Raw genomic sequence first — 18459 nt, forward strand, 5'->3', positions numbered from 1 at the left:
CCGCCGATTATTTTGTGGGGTATTGCCATATTGACCATTGCGGAACGACATTGATGGAAGGGGATTATAATTTTGATTCCTGTATGGGTAGGCATTCAAAACATTCTGCTGATATTGGGGTTGTGGAAGAAAGCGTCTAGCATTTCCATATTGAGGTCTATTATTCGGAAACTGCCTGCCGTTATTACGGAAACGGTTGACTCTATTCTTTTGTGTTTCCGGGAAAGAGTGTTGATTAGATCGTGGTTTGTGTGTTTCATCCAGTTCAAGAAGCTGTAAAACATCACGAAAAGTCTTCAGGTTTTCTGTGCAATTCCCTGCCAGCAATGGAACTCTCAATGATCCACGTAATTTTGAAATACAAAGCTGAATGAGACCAGAAGGGCTGTAAGGTTCAGTTAAATGTTGATTCTGTTGAATCGTCAAAATATTGTGTCAAAGTGCCAAATTGTGAGTTATAAAAAGGTGGTATATTTAGCAACTGATCTTTTACGGCACGGTGTGAAGTGTTGTTGGAATGACTGGAAAGACAAGCATTGCCGTGCAACGCATCTCATTCGTGCTGCTGGTTCGCCCTCCAAGAAACTGCAGACAAGTTCTAATTGATGTGCCACTGGCCAATTTGGAGGAAAAGCGAGTGTAAATTGCTGAATCCAATAAAGAGGATGTAAATCATTCGAGTTATTCCGGAACGTTTTAAATTTCTTATCGACAGGAAGTGTAATCTACATTGTCTTGGCGTGGAAAAGAAGAAGCATCATGGGACAAAGGAAAATTGCCTGGGAAGGTACTACTTTGTACAGGATAATCTTGTGCAAATGGAGCCTGTGAAGATAACAATGGGGCCTGTTGTTGCTGGTATGCAAACGGATTTTCCTGCTGTTCTGGGACAAAATTACAACGCGCACTGTCGTCCTGCAATTGTTGTTGATTATCGGAGAGTTTACTATTAATTGAGTTGACTTCTCGTTTTTGTTGTTCATTAATAGTGATTTGTTTACTCTCTTTAGCCAGAGATTGGTATTCAGTTGTCTCTGAAAAGGGGCCTGGGGTTGTCTGATCTAATTCATTTTCTGCTTGAGGTTCCAGAGCAGCTACTCTTTCTGTTATGTTTTCTAATTGTGAGTGGAATTGCTCAACATGTTTACTGACCTTTGTTTTAAGTTGAGTGACGTCAGATGTCAGGGATTGGGTACATGATTCTAAGGCCTGTATGTGCTCAGAATGACCAGCGGAAGTTTGTTGCAACTTTTCTATAGACTCAGGTGGAAGTACTGCATTGATTCTGTCCCTAAGGGCAGTAACGTCGCGCTTATGCATTTCAATGATGTCCTGTAATTTATTGTCAATTACTTCTTTAAAAGTGTCGATAGTATGCGTTAATTTCTGAATGTTACCGGTATGGCATTCATCACGTTTAGCATTGTCTGCACGGTATTGAGCAAATTGTTCATCACGTTTAGAATTGTCTGCATGGTATTGGGCAATTTGTTCATCACGTTTAGCATTGTCTGCATGGTATTGAGCAAGTTGTTCATCGCGTTTAGCATTGTGTGCACGGTATTGAGCAAATTGTTCCTCACTCGATGTGTCACGTTCGCTCAGTAGTCGAAGAAAATAATCTAATTTACATTCAACTAGAGCTGAGGATGTCACCTCAGGATTTGGGTGTTGCAACTCATATTGGTGGATAGGGTTGATAAAAACTGTTAGAGAATTCTCAGATGAAGCAATTTCTCTGTCTGTGGAAGAATATTCCAAGGGGAATTGGTTGTCGGAATCAACCACATGGCTTTGTGAAGGTTGAATTAACATGACCGAGTCATGGGAAACTATTTATAATTGGCTTACTACGTTCTGATAATCCGAAGGCAGAACAGGAACCGATGCGGAATTTTGTGACTCCGTGGCCTCATTACTTGCCGCAGCATTGTTGTCAAATTCCTGATCACTTTGTGAAGTAGGACGGTTAGCTGACAAAACTAGGTCATTGGCCGGTTGTTGGTGCTTACGCGATTTTGAGGAGTTGCGTAGTTGCACTTTATCACCCTGTCGATTTGTTTTGGACATCGGGAGGGAGACAATATGGCGTACAAAATCTCAAAGTGGTCTTAATTCATAAGATGATATTTTGTACACAAAAAGTAAAAGAATTAGAATGGACACATAAAATCAGTATAGGCAGAAGCTAGAGCTAAAATAAATATTCACAAGCGTAGCAGCAAATGCAATATTACACAACTAGCGATGCAGCGCAAGGCTGAAACAGTGGTGGCGAAAGGAATGCTCGAAAATAAAGTCCACACTTACAGAAAATATATCCAGGAACGTCGCCACAGAAGATGTCACCAAGTGAAGGTATCTAACCAAAATTGTTTCCTTTTTAATTTGTGAAATATCAATGATAAAATTGTTTCAAATTAATTAATCAACAAACCTGCATCTGACTGCGTCCACGAACTTGATGCTTTCACTCTTCCATTTTGCCAGTAATGAAAGATGTATTTGCCTCAGCAATCAAGTTTAAGAGAATAATGCCGTTTGTGCAATGGCATTAAGATGGTACTGAAAAATTAACTCTTGGCCCTGATGTTTACTTAATGAAATTATATCTTGACTTGAATAATGCCAGTTTTGCAATGGCATAAAATCTATTTTTCGAAATAACTATGTTCTGCTAACTTTAGTTATACCAAAGTCGATTTCAAATCATGAACTGCACATATATATTGCATAGAGGTCTCATTTTCTTTATGTTCTTTCGTTGGTGGGTAACATTACTTTACCACTCATTTTCATACTCAATACAAGCAAAGGATGTAGATTATGATTCAGGCTGTTAGATTTAAAAACAATGCTCATCTCAATATATATATTGTTACAATTTTAAGTCATACACAAAACCTACCATTTCCAACATATTTGTAGCATGAATCACTCTTACAAAATTATTTACAAAACGCTTACTGTGTCAAACCTTGGACATACAAATCCTAACTCTGAACATTACCTAACAGAAACCATTTTGAAATCATTATATATCTTCTCTCATTTACGTACTAAGGTTTGATTAGGGCAACTGCGCAGCAATCGCGGCTCTTACCTTAAAGCTGTCCGCACACGTCTGCTTCCTGCGGGCACGTAGCTGCGACTCCCGAGTTTTTTACTGCGCGCACGCGGCTCTCTTATCCATCAAAGATCCTCCTACTCAAAGATATTATACTCATTCCACCTTATGGTTGGCAACTACCGACTTTATTTTCTGGATCTACCCTGATCAAATCTTAGCACATACCTTTCAAGGAGAAGGGTCAGGGGGTTAGGACGTTTGTTAAGACATGAGGCAATGACTTTCATGGCACTAGAGGGAGCTGTAGAGGGCAGAAACTGTAGAGCAAGAAAGAGATTGGAATACATCCAGCAGTAATTGAGATTAAGAGGTTGGCACAGGATAGAAATTCGTGGTGGGCCGCATCACAACTAAAAAAAAAAAAAAAAAAAAAAGAAAAAAAAGTGGTGAGACATCCACTTACGTGTGTGACATTTTTGATCCAGAAAAGAAATCGTGATATCACATTTCAATGTCGAAAATTTAAGTTTGATGAAAGTGTACGCAAAATCGATAGTGGAAAGAGATTTTTCTCTTCATCGTACCCTACGTCGGAAATGGATTTTCTATTCTCTTTATCATTCCCTGGCGACTATTGTAGCAGTTGGGCGCTCGGTTGCAGCATATTTCGAGAAGAGGTTTCCCTTACCAAATAAGCGCGAACCGCGCGGCAGGCTGGCGGCGCGGCCGTGCATCACACAGCTCAGCACCGCACTTGCTGCTAAATTGGCCACTGTGTTCCGAAAGCTCATTCCCCACTCCCGCGCCGTACGAGCCCCCTGCCAGCTGTTTGAGGGACTGCAATTTCCTGCGCCGCCCAGACTGATTTCCATTCTTCATCAGATACCGGCGCTCATTAATCAAACGGAGATAGCAGTCTAAAATTCCCGTCCCTTGCCGAAGCCATCCTTATTTAGAATGAAACGCAGGTGCGCTGCTATTCCAGATCCCTCTGTCTTAATTACGCTGTGTGTATAACAATTATAGCGGAACACATTTGCGCGGCGTACTCGCAGTGGTGATCTCACTCACCTCTTTCCGTTGTGACTCACACGAAACAAATTTTAACACTCATTCGTACGTTCTGCTTAGCCAATCCCATTTCACTACTAAAGGCTAAAAACGAAATTAGCCGCGTCCACCAAAAACAACCGCAGCTACTGTCATCATCGCTCGGTCCTAATTACGAAACCCGAATGTATCAGAACATTTCATTTCATATCTTAAATGATCTGTGCTGTGTTCAACGATAAATCTGATTACCGTCGGCGGTAAGTGCGAAGTTTGTAGATTAATGTCGTCCACAGTACAACTGACCACACACCTCTAAGAGAACACGTGTTGCGTGATTACTGTCCAAGGAGGGTCGGACGAGTTACGAGTCACGGCAGCTGTTATCTATCGTGCTAACATGTGGCATCACCATAGTGTCAGTAAATGCATTCGAAAGACCATAGCAAACAATACCGAAATGACCCAAAAGATGGCGACGCATGCAAGGAAGGCTCGGTATCAGCACTTGAAACATTCGCTGTGAATTTGTCCGTGCTACAAGATCGAAGTAAGCAGAGTGGAACAGCGTGCGTACGCGAAAACTGCAGACAGAAATGCTATTCTGTGTCATGCGGCATTGCCAGCCGCTTTGGGTGACAGGGCACTGGTCTAGCGAACAGTTGCGCGTTGGATAGAGGCTTCTCGGTGTTGACACGCAGCAACGACGGGCTCACGGTGGAGAGGGAGTCCCACGTCCGCCAGCGCTGACCTATCCGTGGCTTTTATTGAAGTGTACAAAGACGACCGACGTTTTACTGTGCAGGACTTATTGACGCAGCGGGTACGTTGACGGCAGCAGCGTTCGGCATTTTACAGCACTACGTGAAGCTTCTGGATGTACCGATGCATTTTGGTGTCTGTTGTCCACTTTTTACGACATAACACCAATGTTGAGCTGACGTCAGAATTTTAAAATCGTTGATAATATTGGTCTCTTGAGGCGGAAGGAATGGGAAACTTTTTTGTAATTACACTCCTGGAAATGGAAAAAAGAACACATTGACACCAGTGTGTGAGACCCACCATACTTGCTGCGGACACTGCGAGAGGGCTGTACAAGCAATGATCACACGCACGGCACAGCGGACACACCAGGAACCGCGGTGTTGGCCGTCGAATGGCGCTAGCTGCGCAGCATTTGTGCACCGCCGCCGTCAGTGTCAGCCAGTTTGCCGTGGCATACGGAGCTCCATCGCAGTCTTTAACACTGGTAGCATGCCGCGACAGCGTGGACGTGAACCGTATGTGCAGTTGACGGACTTTGAGCGAGGGCGTATAGTGGGCATGCGGGAGGCCGGGTGGACGTACCGCCGAATTGCTCAACACGTGGGGCGTGAGGTCTCCACAGTACATCGATGTTGTCGCCAGTGGTCGGCGGAAGGTGCACGTGCCCGTCGACCTGGGACCGGACCGCAGCGACGCACGGATGCACGCCAAGACCGTAGGATCCTACGCAGTGCCGTAGGGGACCGCACCGCCACTTCCCAGCAAAATAGGGACACTGTTGCTCCTGGGGTATCGGCGAGGACCATTCGCAACCGTCTCCATGAAGCTGGGCTACGGTCCCGCACACCGTTAGGCCGTCTTCCGCTCACGCCCCAACATCGTGCAGCCCGCCTCCAGTGGTGTCGCGACAGGCGTGAATGGAGGGACGAATGGAGACGTGTCGTCTTCAGCGATGAGAGTCGCTTCTGCCTTGGTGCCAATGATGGTCGTATGCGTGTTTGGCGCCGTGCAGGTGAGCGCCACAATCAGGACTGCATACGACCGAGGCACACAGGGCCAACACCCGGCATCATGGTGTGGGGAGCGATCTCCTACACTGGCCGTTCACCACTGGTGATCGTCGAGGGGACACTGAATAGTGCACGGTACATCCAAACCGTCATCGAACCCATCGTTCTACCATTCCTAGACCGGCAAGGGAACTTGCTGTTCCAACAGGACAATGCACGTCCGCATGTATCCCGTTTCACCCAGCGTGCTCTAGAAGGTGTAAGTCAACTACCCTGGCCAGCAAGATCTCCGGATCTGTCCCCCATTGAGCATGTTTGGGACTGGATGAAGCGTCGTCTCACGCGGTCTGCACGTCCAGCACGAACGCTGGTCCAACTGAGGCGCCAGGTGGAAATGGCATGGCAAGCCGTTCCACAGGACTACATCCAGCATCTCTACGATCATCTCCATGGGAGAATAGCAGCCTGCATTGCTGCGAAAGGTGGATATACACTGTACTAGTGCCGACATTGTGCATGCTCTGTTGCCTGTGTCTATGTGCCTGTGGTTCTGTCAGTGTGATCATGTGATGTATCTGACCCCAGGAATGTGTCAATAAAGTTTCCCCTTCCTGGGACAATGAATTCACGGTGTTCTTATTTCAATTTCCAGGAGTGTATTTTCATGTGGTGGAGTGAGCTTATATCTTGGGCGTCCACAGTGTTACAAATCAGCCCCATTTCAACCTCCTTCGAAAATTGTGTCTTAAAGGAATTATCAGATGGAGTGACAGAGCTATCGATTATTTATTTAATATTTTTTTAAATACACTACTGGCCATTAAAATTATTACACCACGAAGATGACGTGCTACAGACGCGAAATTTCGCAGACAGGAAGAAGATGCTGGGATATGCAAATGATTAGCTTTTCAGAACACTCACACAAGGTTGGTGCCGGTGGCGACACCTACAACGTGCTGACATGAGGAACGTTTCCAACAGATTTCTCATACACAAAGAGCAGTTGACCGGACTTGCCTGGTGAAACGTTGTTGTGATGCCTCGTGTAAGGAGGAGAAATGCGTACCATCACGTTTCCGACTTTGATAAAAGAGGAACGCTGTGCTGGATCCCAATGGCCTCGTATCACGAGCAGTCGAGATGACAGGCATTTTATCCGCATGGCTGTAATGAATCGTGCAGCCACGTCTCTATCCCTGCGTTAACAGGTGGGGACGTTTGCAAGACAACAACCATCTGCACGAACAGTTCGACGACGTTTGCAGCAGCATGGACTATCAGCTCGGAGACCATGGATGCGGTTACCCTTGATGCTGCATCAGAGACAGGAGCGCCTGCGATGGTGTACTCAACGACGAACCTGGATGCACGAATGGCAATACGTCATTTTTTCGGATTAATCCAGGTTCTGTATACAGCTCATGATGGTCACATCCGTGTTTGGCGACATCGCGGTGAACGCACATTGGTAGCGTGTATTCGTCATCGCCATACTGTCGTATCACCCGGCGTGATGGTATGGGGCGCCATTGGTTACACGTCTCGGTCACCTCTTGTTCGCATTGACGGCACTTTGAACAGTGGACATTACATTTCAGATGTGTTACGACCTGTGGCTCTACCTTTCATTTGATCCCTGCGAAACCCTACATTTCAGCAGCATAATGCACTACCGCATGTTGCAGGTTCTGTACAGGCCTTCTGGATACAGTAAATGTTCGACTGCTGCCCTGGCCAGCACATTCTCCAGATCTCTCATCAATTGAAAACGTCTGGTGAATTCTGGCCGAGCAACTGGCTCGTCACAATACACCAGTCACTACTCTTGATGAATTGTGGTATCGTGTTGAAGCTGCATGGGCAGCTGTACCTGTACACGCCATCCAAGCTCTGTTTGACTCGATGCCCAGGCCTATGGAACGTCTCTTTTCCAGTCGTCCAAGGCCAACGAGACTATTTGGGATTCGTGCCAAGCATTTGCTTGAGTCCCTTGGTGTGGAGCGTGTGGCACCCCAACTCCAGGGTTTTGCCCGCCTGCCTCCCTGGTTGCTCCAGAGGCCCAGCGTTCTTTTAGACTTGTCAGAGTACCGGAGGAGATGCACTCCTGCGTTTGTTTTTACCTCCTTATTTTACGATATTTTAAACCAGCTTGCCGACCATGTACCAGTATTTACGGATGGCTGTAAACAGGGGGACTCTGTTGGTTGTGCTGTTGTTTTCCCGGATCGAGTCGTCAAGTTACGGCTTCCTGCAGCGTTTACGATCTTTGATGCCGAATTGTTTGCGATTTTGCGGGCATTGGAGCGGATGAGATGTGTTCCCAGTCTTAAGTTTCTCATCTGTTCTGGCTTCCTGAGTGCCCTTCAGACCATGCAACACTTGTACCCAGCGGATACGGTCGTCCAGAACATCCATGATGCCCTACTCCACCTACAACGGCAGGGGAAGGAGGCTTCCTTCTGCTGAGTGCCGGGGCACGTGGGTGTTAGGGGAAACGAACTGGCGGATGTGGCTGCCAAAGATGCATGTTCCCTCCCTCAAGTTGTTGAATGTGCCGTCCCCCTCCATGCTGTTACCTCCCTTTGGCGTTTTCGTGTTATGCGTCAGTGGGAAGAGGAGTGGCTGGCAGTCGGTGAAAATAAGCTGCGTTTGGTCAAGGTCACCACGCGGCCATGGCGTACGTCCTACCAGTCGTGCAGGCGGGATGAGGTTCTCCTCACTCGCCTCCGCATCGGGCACAGTCCCTTAACGCATGGTTTTTTACTCCGGCGGTAGGACCCCCCAATCTGCAGTGATTGTGGCGTCCACATTACTGTCTGCCACATTCTACTTGACTGTCCTTTATTCTCTGATCAGAGGGCGGTGGTTTCCTTGCCACCGGATTTGCCCTCTATTTTGCAAGACGACGCAACGACTGTGGTTAAGGTGTTCCGGTTTTGTGTCCTGTCCAATTTGTTGCCTCGGATTTTAGGGAGAGGATTTTAATGTGCTGCTGGGTGACTGGCTCACCCAGGTTTTAGGTAAGAGGTCCGCCAGTCACGATTACCTACTTGTTTCACTTCGATTTCTGTTCTCTTTTCCTTGTGTTTCCTTTCCTTTTTAGTGCGTTTCTTCTCCTCTTCTTTTGCCTCTGTATGTGAGGATTTGAAACTGCGTCAGGTCTGTGTCTTTTAGCCGTTCTCCTTGTTCGCTGTCCGTCTTCGTCCCTTCACTGCATGTGTTCCTGTTTTTATGCGTTTGGGCGCTGATGACCACGCTGTTTAGCGCCCGAAAACCTCAAACCACACACACACGCGCGTATCAAGGCCGTTATTACGGCTAGAGATGGTTGTTCTGGGTACTGATTTCTCAGGATCTATGCTCCCAAACTGCGTGAAAATGTAATCACATGTCAATTCTAGTATAATATATTTGTCCAATGAATATCCGTTTATCATCTGCATTTCTTCTTGGTGTAGCAACTTTAATGGCCTGTAGTGTATATTTCACTCAATTACGAGCCAGCGCGTTGGCATCTTTGCTCCTCTCCGACTCATCGAGAACCTCTGTCAGCTCCTACAGCAGTAGCGGCTCACGTGGCTCAAAATGAGATCGCAGTGATAAATCTCTGATGCTGCACTTTATTTTTGACATATCACTAAATATTTACTTGAAACGGACTTCATGTACGGTCATCTACTAGAGGTAGACAGCAGTAAAATACGTTATAGATATAGACAGTTATTCAGAACGACAATAGCGAAAAATTCAAAAACATTAAACTTCACATTTAGGCGCAGAATTCTGTTGCGATCAAATGCATTATCCTACTGTTTAAAATTTTCTGTGAAATCGTACTTAAGAGAGAACACAGTCTCAAATGAAATTTTGTTTTGTATGTCAACCGGAGTTAATAAACTTCCAATTGAATAGTTTTGTCATAGACGTCAATTTGTACCAGTCGGTATCTACATGGTGTGAGGAAAAACAGAGCTTGACTGATACTAATCTGTACACTAAATCAGAAATAATGCAATAAAAATTTTAGGTCAGCGATTCCTTATGATATTTATTTTCACACAAAAGTCATACTTGTAAGTGTTGACAGTTTATACGTCGGCAACTTTACGCAAGAAAATCCACGTACATTTATGCACAACCATCCTGACGACAGAATTCATGTCACAAGCCATATTCCGATTGACGTATCACATAGATGCTCAATATTTGTTAATGGTGCACGTTAGTTTGTAAATCCATTGTTCCGCAGTAAAAGGGTGATAAGTATTGGCACAGAAAAACATAACTTGTGAATAACTTACGTATATATATCCTTATATAAATGTAATTGTAATTTCATATTTCTATCTGTTTTAAGCAAGCGTGCATGTGATGATGATGATGATGTTCGGTTTGTGGGGCGCGCAACTGCGCGATCATCAGCGCCCGTACAAAGTCCCAGTTTTTACACAGTCCAGTCTGTCCACTGTCACTAATGATGATGATGATGATGATATGATGAGGCCATCACAAACACCCAGTTCAGGGTTAGAGAAAACACCAACCCGGCCGGGAATCGAACCTGGGACCTCGCCAAAAAGTGCATGTGTCTGTGTTACATTACCCAGGTCATAAACAAGAGAAAACGTGGGGCTGCCTGTGTATAGGTTCAATAATAACATCAGTGTAGTCTCTAGTACTGAATAATCTTTGCACGAAAGAGTAGCAGGGGAACTTGTACCATTTCAAATGTTTGTCACTGGCTGGGACAGAAAGTAGCCAGTTACACGTATTTAAGTGATCGTTAGGGATAGTCAGTCATACGAAAGCGGTATCAGTTGCAGTGTTATTTAATAAGATAGACGGGCATATTATTAATGATAATGAAGCGTACAAAGTAAAGAGCCTTTGTTAAAAAAAAATAAGCTGTTTTTCGTCCTTCGTCCCTGGCCACTTTGCTAGTAAGTACAAAGCTCTTACTTGAAAGATTTGGATAGGGAAGGTAAAATCTGGTAATATAAGAGACAATCACACAGTTCTCATCAGACTACGAAAGGGAGACGAGGTATCGACTGTAATGCTTTGTTCCCACAGCTGTTGTCTATATTACCGACAACATGGATAGACAGCAATCTCGTAGCGTGATGAGAGACAGTGCGATCCAACTTGCTAACAAATATAGGGGCATGGTTTTCAATTAATGTTCTCAATTTGTCATTATATTTAATTGGAAGGTAACGTTAACCTATCAGTTGGTGGCAGCTTATAGTGTCAAATTACTCCGTTATATTTTAACTGCATTTTAATCATCTATAGTTGATACATTTTTCAACACACTGACGGAAAAAAGCGAACACCAAAAGTTATTAATGTAGAATAATGAAAATTCGGGAATACGTTAGTCTAGGTAACAATTTAAGTGATTAATATTGCAAGAACAGAGGTTAATGTAAACCCATTGCAAATGTGAAATGTTGGAACTTTAATAAACGATGTAACTACCAACATGTCGAATGAAAGCGTGTAGAAGTGCATGCATTGTGCTGTACAGCTGCCAGATGTCAGTCTGTGGATTGGAGTTTGTGGCGTTCGCTGGGTTATTCAGTGGTTTGGTATTTAACTAATTTCTAAATGGAAATGATAATCTTATTTTATTACATTGAGTATTTAACTAATTTCTAAATGGAAATGATAATCTTATTTTATTACATTGAGTAATTACTAAATAATTTTTCTCCCGGCTAAAGATTTGATCAAGTTGCTAAAGAACTCCAAGTTAACGTCGTGTTAAAGTGTTGTCTGTAAGTTGTGTAAGTGTCACAAAATCACAGTTCATACAACAGATTCTATACAACTATTGATCAAGATAGAAGCAGTTATCTTCAGCAAAACGATCATTAAAACCATCGAATATCAGCCGCGCACAACACTGACGTATGTTACCAGAAACAATATTCTTCGCAACTCGTGCGTAATTAATTTCGGCTCCATACATCAGCTAGAAAAGTTTGTTATAACGATCGTGCTATGAGCACTGTTATTAAAGAAGCAATCTGATTCGAATTATTTTCATTAAAATAAGTTCGGGACCACCGATGCACATTTATTTTTACACATTTGTATCACCTTCGGCATTTATTCTGCAGAGTTGCGTAATTTGAATTTGCAGCTGAGATAATTGTTACGATGGCGGCAGACAATTGATAGAGGCTTTCTATTGTTAGACCAAATAAGTAAGTATTTGAAATGATTATTTAATTCTATAAACCATACTTTCATATTGTGCACTATTTAGACCTCATCAAGCAAACATTTGATTTGTTTCTAAGGAAAACACAGACAAGAACGTGATACAAATCGCTATCATCAATGGCTGCGCTCCTTGCAGCGGAAAGAAATAATTAACACAGATAATGCTTACTGAGAGAGGAATTAAAGCTACAAACAATTATTCACTCACATTTATAATAATAATGAACTCTATTTTCAAGTAATAATTGACAAATAATTACTATTTCTTAACAGACCTAAGTTTGATATGCGTCTTGCGTGCTAAACCTACAAAAGCCAACCAACAAAAGGTAAAAACAAAGGAAGACAAACGCAGATCATAAAAGCAATTTACAATTATCATTGTCTTTGTATGATACACATCGATATGTCTAATTACATCGTAGAATATTATATAAATAATTAATTCACTATTTTTTTCATATCCCGAATACATAATGTTTATAACTGTTAGAGGCATAATTTCCTGTCGTCGCACTGTAGCCAAAAATTTATCTCGTGGATGTTACAATGCCCCTTGGGCTGAGAAAAAATTAGTTTATCTATTGTATATTCTTTTTATCAGTCCACGTAACCCACGTAGATTTGCTATTCTCAAGATGCATTTGTTTAGTTTCAATGTTGTTTTAGACATGACATAATTATAGTTGAATCGAGTACTTTAAATGACTTCAGTGACTGTATTATCTCGGAAATTGCTGTGGATACTTCCCGGATTAACTTATCCCCCCACCCCCACAAGTGGGTTCACTGGACTCGGAAAACCGGGAATAAAACCGTCCAAGGGGCTTCAAGAAAATACAGACACCTACTTTTAACAGTCAGGCTTGACATGATTGTAATAAAATATGCTGGAAATGCAAATTTATGACTCTGTTGTAAGCATCTGAGACAAGGAATGTTTCTCATGGTGGTATGTCACTCATTTACCGAGTGTCATAAGAATTTGGTGCTGACGTCGTAAGACCGCCCCCGTGTCGAGCCGTTGGACCGTAGACAGCTAGTGGCTGCTGCTGGACTGCCCCCGGCCGAGTCGGTGGGGCGTCGGCTGCCGTCGGCTGCATCGTGGTCTGGATCTGCTGCTGGCTAGAAGTCGCGCAGCAGCAGGTCTTGCTTCTCCTTTCCCACGTCCCACAGTTTAAGACGGGTATTTGAAATGTCAAAATATAAGCATCAGTGACAAGATAATTACTATTCTCATCCTGTGGAAAAGTTGATTAGTGTCCATTTCACTTGCATTCACACGGATGGAATTAGACTGTTTTTGGAGAATGTTCTGTATTTTGACACTGTTCAACACAATGTAGTGATTCACATGTAAGTTTATCACAATATGCACATTTTGAACACTGCACCTTTAATCATACAGTTGTCCGTAGTGTGCTTCGTTTACTTAAGCGGAATGTAAATATTTTCGCGACGCGCTGCGTAGCCAACGTTACATTATTGTTTTGCCGCGCGGCTGGCTGTACAGTCTGTCACATTAAATTTGGCACGCGGAGATGCTTCATATCAAACTACTAAAGGTCATCAGTTCAAATTAACTATTAATACAGCCAACAGTACTCAACGTTCATAGCGTTGCTGGTAACTTTGACGCTCCAAGAGCGTTCATAAGGTTACGTGATCACAGTTTTTATCACTGTTCGTCATTATTCACAATGTAAATCACAGTTCTTCACGCGTCCACCAGTTCCTGCGAAACACGTTTACTGTTCTCATTGCTGTCAGTAGTTTTCCACAGTACTTAACAGACAATCTATGTGCAAATGACACTTTTCAAGGTATGAGATCTGGTACACTTGCACATAAGTTCATATTACCATGACTGAATAACAAAATTTAAAATTTTACACTGTCACATGAACATGAGACAATATAAAACTTTCAGAATCTGCTACATTATCTTGACCGTGAGATCATTACTGAACTGTCCAGATAACAGTACATTTCCATTTTTATTACAGATACATATATTTATATACTTTATTTTTTATTGGGATTGTTATTTACCATGTTTTTGGGACAGATGTCCATGTTCGGTTTATCTAACAGGAATGTTGCTCATAAGAGCATTTTAAATGACTTTGTAATGAAACCGTGTACGTAAATCAGTACACATTCAGATTTTGCTTCACTAGTGGTGAAAGCAGTTTATTTTACTTTTTATTAATTTTTTTTTTCAGTCACACAGCTCACACACCACCAACACTCACTACGTGTGTAGGACTACATGACTCAATCCTATGAAAATATTTTTGTTATATCCATTCTACGAACAAATATATTATTTAAGCATTCTAATCATTTCTGTGCTACGTATAGAAAGGTAAAATTCCTCACATTTAATGCAATTACACTCAAGTGTTTATCAAGTTATTTGTCCCCTTTAGAGTAAAAATACATTTATTATGGAGATTCTCTACTCCTTGTTCAAATAATTCAAGAACATTACAGGTAATACTTGACATGAAAGCTTATAAACTAATACATACATAATATTATCACATTGTTACTGCTAATTATTTTACCATAAACATTATATTTACAGTTATGGCGTAGTGCACTTGCACTTCTGATTGGTCCTTTGTATATTCACTTTGCTTTTCTTAGTGCAGGGGACCGAGTATGATGCTGTGCAATAGGTCTTGTGCGGATATACTTTCATATTATACTGGTAATCTTTTATGATTCCAGGGCGTTCAGAGAATACTTCGAGGTACCCGGATAATAATTCTCTTAATTGTCCAGCCACAAGCATTAATGCAAGTTGCCTCCTGTACTTTCTCTTCTCTTGTTGTGACGATGTCACTCATGTTGCTGGGCCCATCGTTATTTCCATTTTTGTGACACATCTGTGGGTGCTTATGATCCAACACTAACAACTTCTGTTCGCTGACAGAAAGATTCACTTTTCTCATCAGCAGAAGGTTCGCACCGAACTCTCGATTCAGCATTAATGTTATGGGTCGCTGTTGGTACTTAAGTGCACATGTCCCACAGACGAGATCAATTACAGCTTCTCTTTCCCGAAGGAAGTCAAGACCCAGAAGCACCGGTACTGACAAGTTATCCATTAGTAGGAACGTGCATAATAAGCGATCATTTCCCAAGGAAACTTCCACCTGTGTCTGGTATTTTATACACTGTGCCTTTTTTCCCAATGCCCCTATAACTGTACAATTTGCAACCGGCAAAATCGGCAATCTCCTTATCTCCCATACCTTCTTGAAAAACTGCGTGTTCATAACTGATACATTCGCACCTGTGTCAAGCAGAACAGTAGTTGTTACACCATTTACAGCTCCAGTGACACTTGCTTGGATATTTTCCCTTTGTGGCTTAACAGAGACAGCAGGTTCCTGATATAGCTCATCTTCGATCCTGTTGCCATCCTGATACCGTATCATGTTTATTTTTTGTTCTGTCGACCTATTGCCTTCATTGTTGGTCTCGGTCACCTGGCGAAGGCCTACAGGGACCGAAATTAGTTTGTTGGCTTCTGAGTGTTTCGTTTTGTTTCCGAAGGTACCTCAACTATTCTAACATTTTGTGAGTTTTCAGTCGGAGGAGACCTGCTTGGATCCCACCACGGTGGATCTTGATTGCTTGGTGTAGGTATAGCCTGTACACAATTTATTAGCTGACCTGAATTGATAGAATTTTGCTGCGGCTGCCAATGACTTGGCCCTGGCTGCCCCAATATTCACTGCCACCCCGCATATTTTTAGGCTTGTCTTTATGTGGACTGTCTGACCTGTTGTCATTTCGTCTCTTTCGGTTGTTATTGTTTGGGTTTTCATTGTGGTACGGCCTCTGATTACCATTCGGTTGTTGGTGTTCTTCGGCCTTTTGATAATTACTGTTACTATTATTAGGATAACCAAAATTTTGGTTGTAGGGATTCCTACCACTAATATTATTATTGTATTTTCCGTTATTATACGCTTTACTTTTATTTTTCTTTCGACTACCTTCGCCCCTATTTCCATTATTTGCATTTAATGAATTTTCTATTAGGACTAATATTATTGCTGATCACGTCAGAATTTTTTCTGGCGTCTTCTTGCACTAGATCTAGAGAATCAATTACAGACAGAAATTCTTTCAAATCGGCGTCTGTAACAATAAATAATTTTTCTCTAATATGTATGGGTAATCTAGCTTTTAACACTCGCAATAAGTCTCTGGTGGTTACTGGCTCATCCCTGTACCGGGTCATGTTAATATATTTTTCAAAGTACTTTCTTAGGGAACCTCTCTTCGGATAGTACATTTCTGCTTTGTAAACAATTTTACGGAGTTGCTCTTGAGTAGACGGTGACCAGAATTGATCAAGGAACGCCTTCTCAAAGTCGAGGAAAGTCTCGCTAGTTTCTGCTGCATTTAATACCCAGAGCGACCCATCACCAGAAATATGTGAAACCACAAACTGTATTTTCTGTTCTTCCGACCATGATTTTGGAAGAAAACTTTTGAAGTTTCGAATGAAGACTACTGGATGTATGTTTTTCTTGCTTTCTTCGTTAAATATTTGAAACTGTCTTCATGCATCAAAGTAGTTAAGTGCATGGAATTGCTAAAATTCGCAGGTGGTGTGGTTACTTTATTACAAGTACATTCTATTTCACTATTATTGTTCCTTGGTGTCACATATTGCTCTGGTAATATCGGTTGATTACCAAAATTTGGTCTTCTTTGTGGTGCATTAATATTCGCCGTCAGATTATCTGCGATCTTTTGCCTGTCAGTACTAGTGTTGTCATAACCGCATACTGTCAGATTTTCAAAGTTTTGATTTTCAGAGCTCAACACCCTGGCTACTTCTGTTCGGACTTGCTTTCGGATTTCCGAGGGAATGTCCTCCTGCATTGCTTCCACAGCGGTAGCCAAGGCTTTGAATTGGTTCACTAGTCTACCTACTTCAGTTTGAAGACTATTGACCTGAACTGGAATGTTTGTTAACGGTTGAATAGTGGTTTTTACAGCATCGATCTCCTGCTTAAAATGGGTAGTAATAGTATTATCACGATCGACCGACACTTGATTTATCCTACGGACAATTTCTTTATTTCTTTCCAGAAGGATATTATTTATATTTTCCATAAATTTCTTTTCCTTTTCTTGGTCCCTGAGCTCCTGTTGCGGTTTTTCTATAAGCTTTTCCTGTCTACGTTTTCCTTTTCCTGCTGACGTTGTCTTTCACGCACCTGCTGTTTAAGCTCGCGTTGTTTTTCACGCTCCTGCTCTTTAATAGTAAACTTTTGAAATAGTGCTGTTAGCATATCCTGTATGGACATAGCTTGAGCATTGATAACCTCTGCCCCTTGCCCAGAAGAAATATTGTCATTAATTCCTAACTGGTTGAATCCAGGAGTGTCAGTTTGTTTTGGTAACTCCTCGGATTTACTATCACTCGGGACCTCAGTTTCTAAATTATCGTTCATAATTAAATTTTCTAATAATTCGACAGAAATATTTATAGATTGTTCTACCTGAGACTCTGATGTCATCTCTGCGTCAGTATGTTCATTCGGTTTATTTTTATTTTGTTTAACCATTCTATCACCAATGTAACACAACAAATATATAAATCACTAACAAGCACCAATTGACACAAAATAATCTTGTAACTAACACATATACACAAATAAAACTCAAAAATATTATTCTCGCAGCCAGAATATTTAATTAATGCTACTTATGGCTGCAAGTACTGATTTTAATTTGGGATTGTACACGCACCGAATGTTGTTACTGTGCTGCTATGTATTTAGTGAAAGAAGATGTCAATGCCCATTAAACAAATAAATAAACCATGATTAATAGTTTGTTTTGATACCCCATGCCTATAATAGATTACAATTTCAATTATTAAAATTAATAAATGTGCATTGGTGGCCCCACGTTGGGCGCCAGTGTGGTGTTCGCTGGGTTATTCAGTGGTTTGGTATTTAACTAATTTCTAAATGGAAATGATAATCTTATTTTATTACATTGAGTAATTACTAAATAATTTTTCTCCCGGCTAAAGATTCGATCAAGTTGCTAAAGAACTCCAAGTTAACGTCGTGTTAAAGTGTTGTCTGTAAGTTGTGTAAGTGTCACAAAATAACAGTTCATACAACAGATTCTATACAACTATTTATTAAGATGGAAGCAGTTATCTTCAGCAAAATGATCATTCTTCGGCACTTATTCTGCAGAGTTGCGTAATTTGAATTTGCCGCTGAGATAATTGTTACGATAGCGGCAGACAATTGATAGAGGCTTTCTATTGTTAGACCA

This window comes from Schistocerca americana, chromosome 4 (assembly GCF_021461395.2).
Source record: "Schistocerca americana isolate TAMUIC-IGC-003095 chromosome 4, iqSchAmer2.1, whole genome shotgun sequence".
NCBI classification, from domain to species: domain Eukaryota; kingdom Metazoa; phylum Arthropoda; class Insecta; order Orthoptera; family Acrididae; genus Schistocerca; species Schistocerca americana.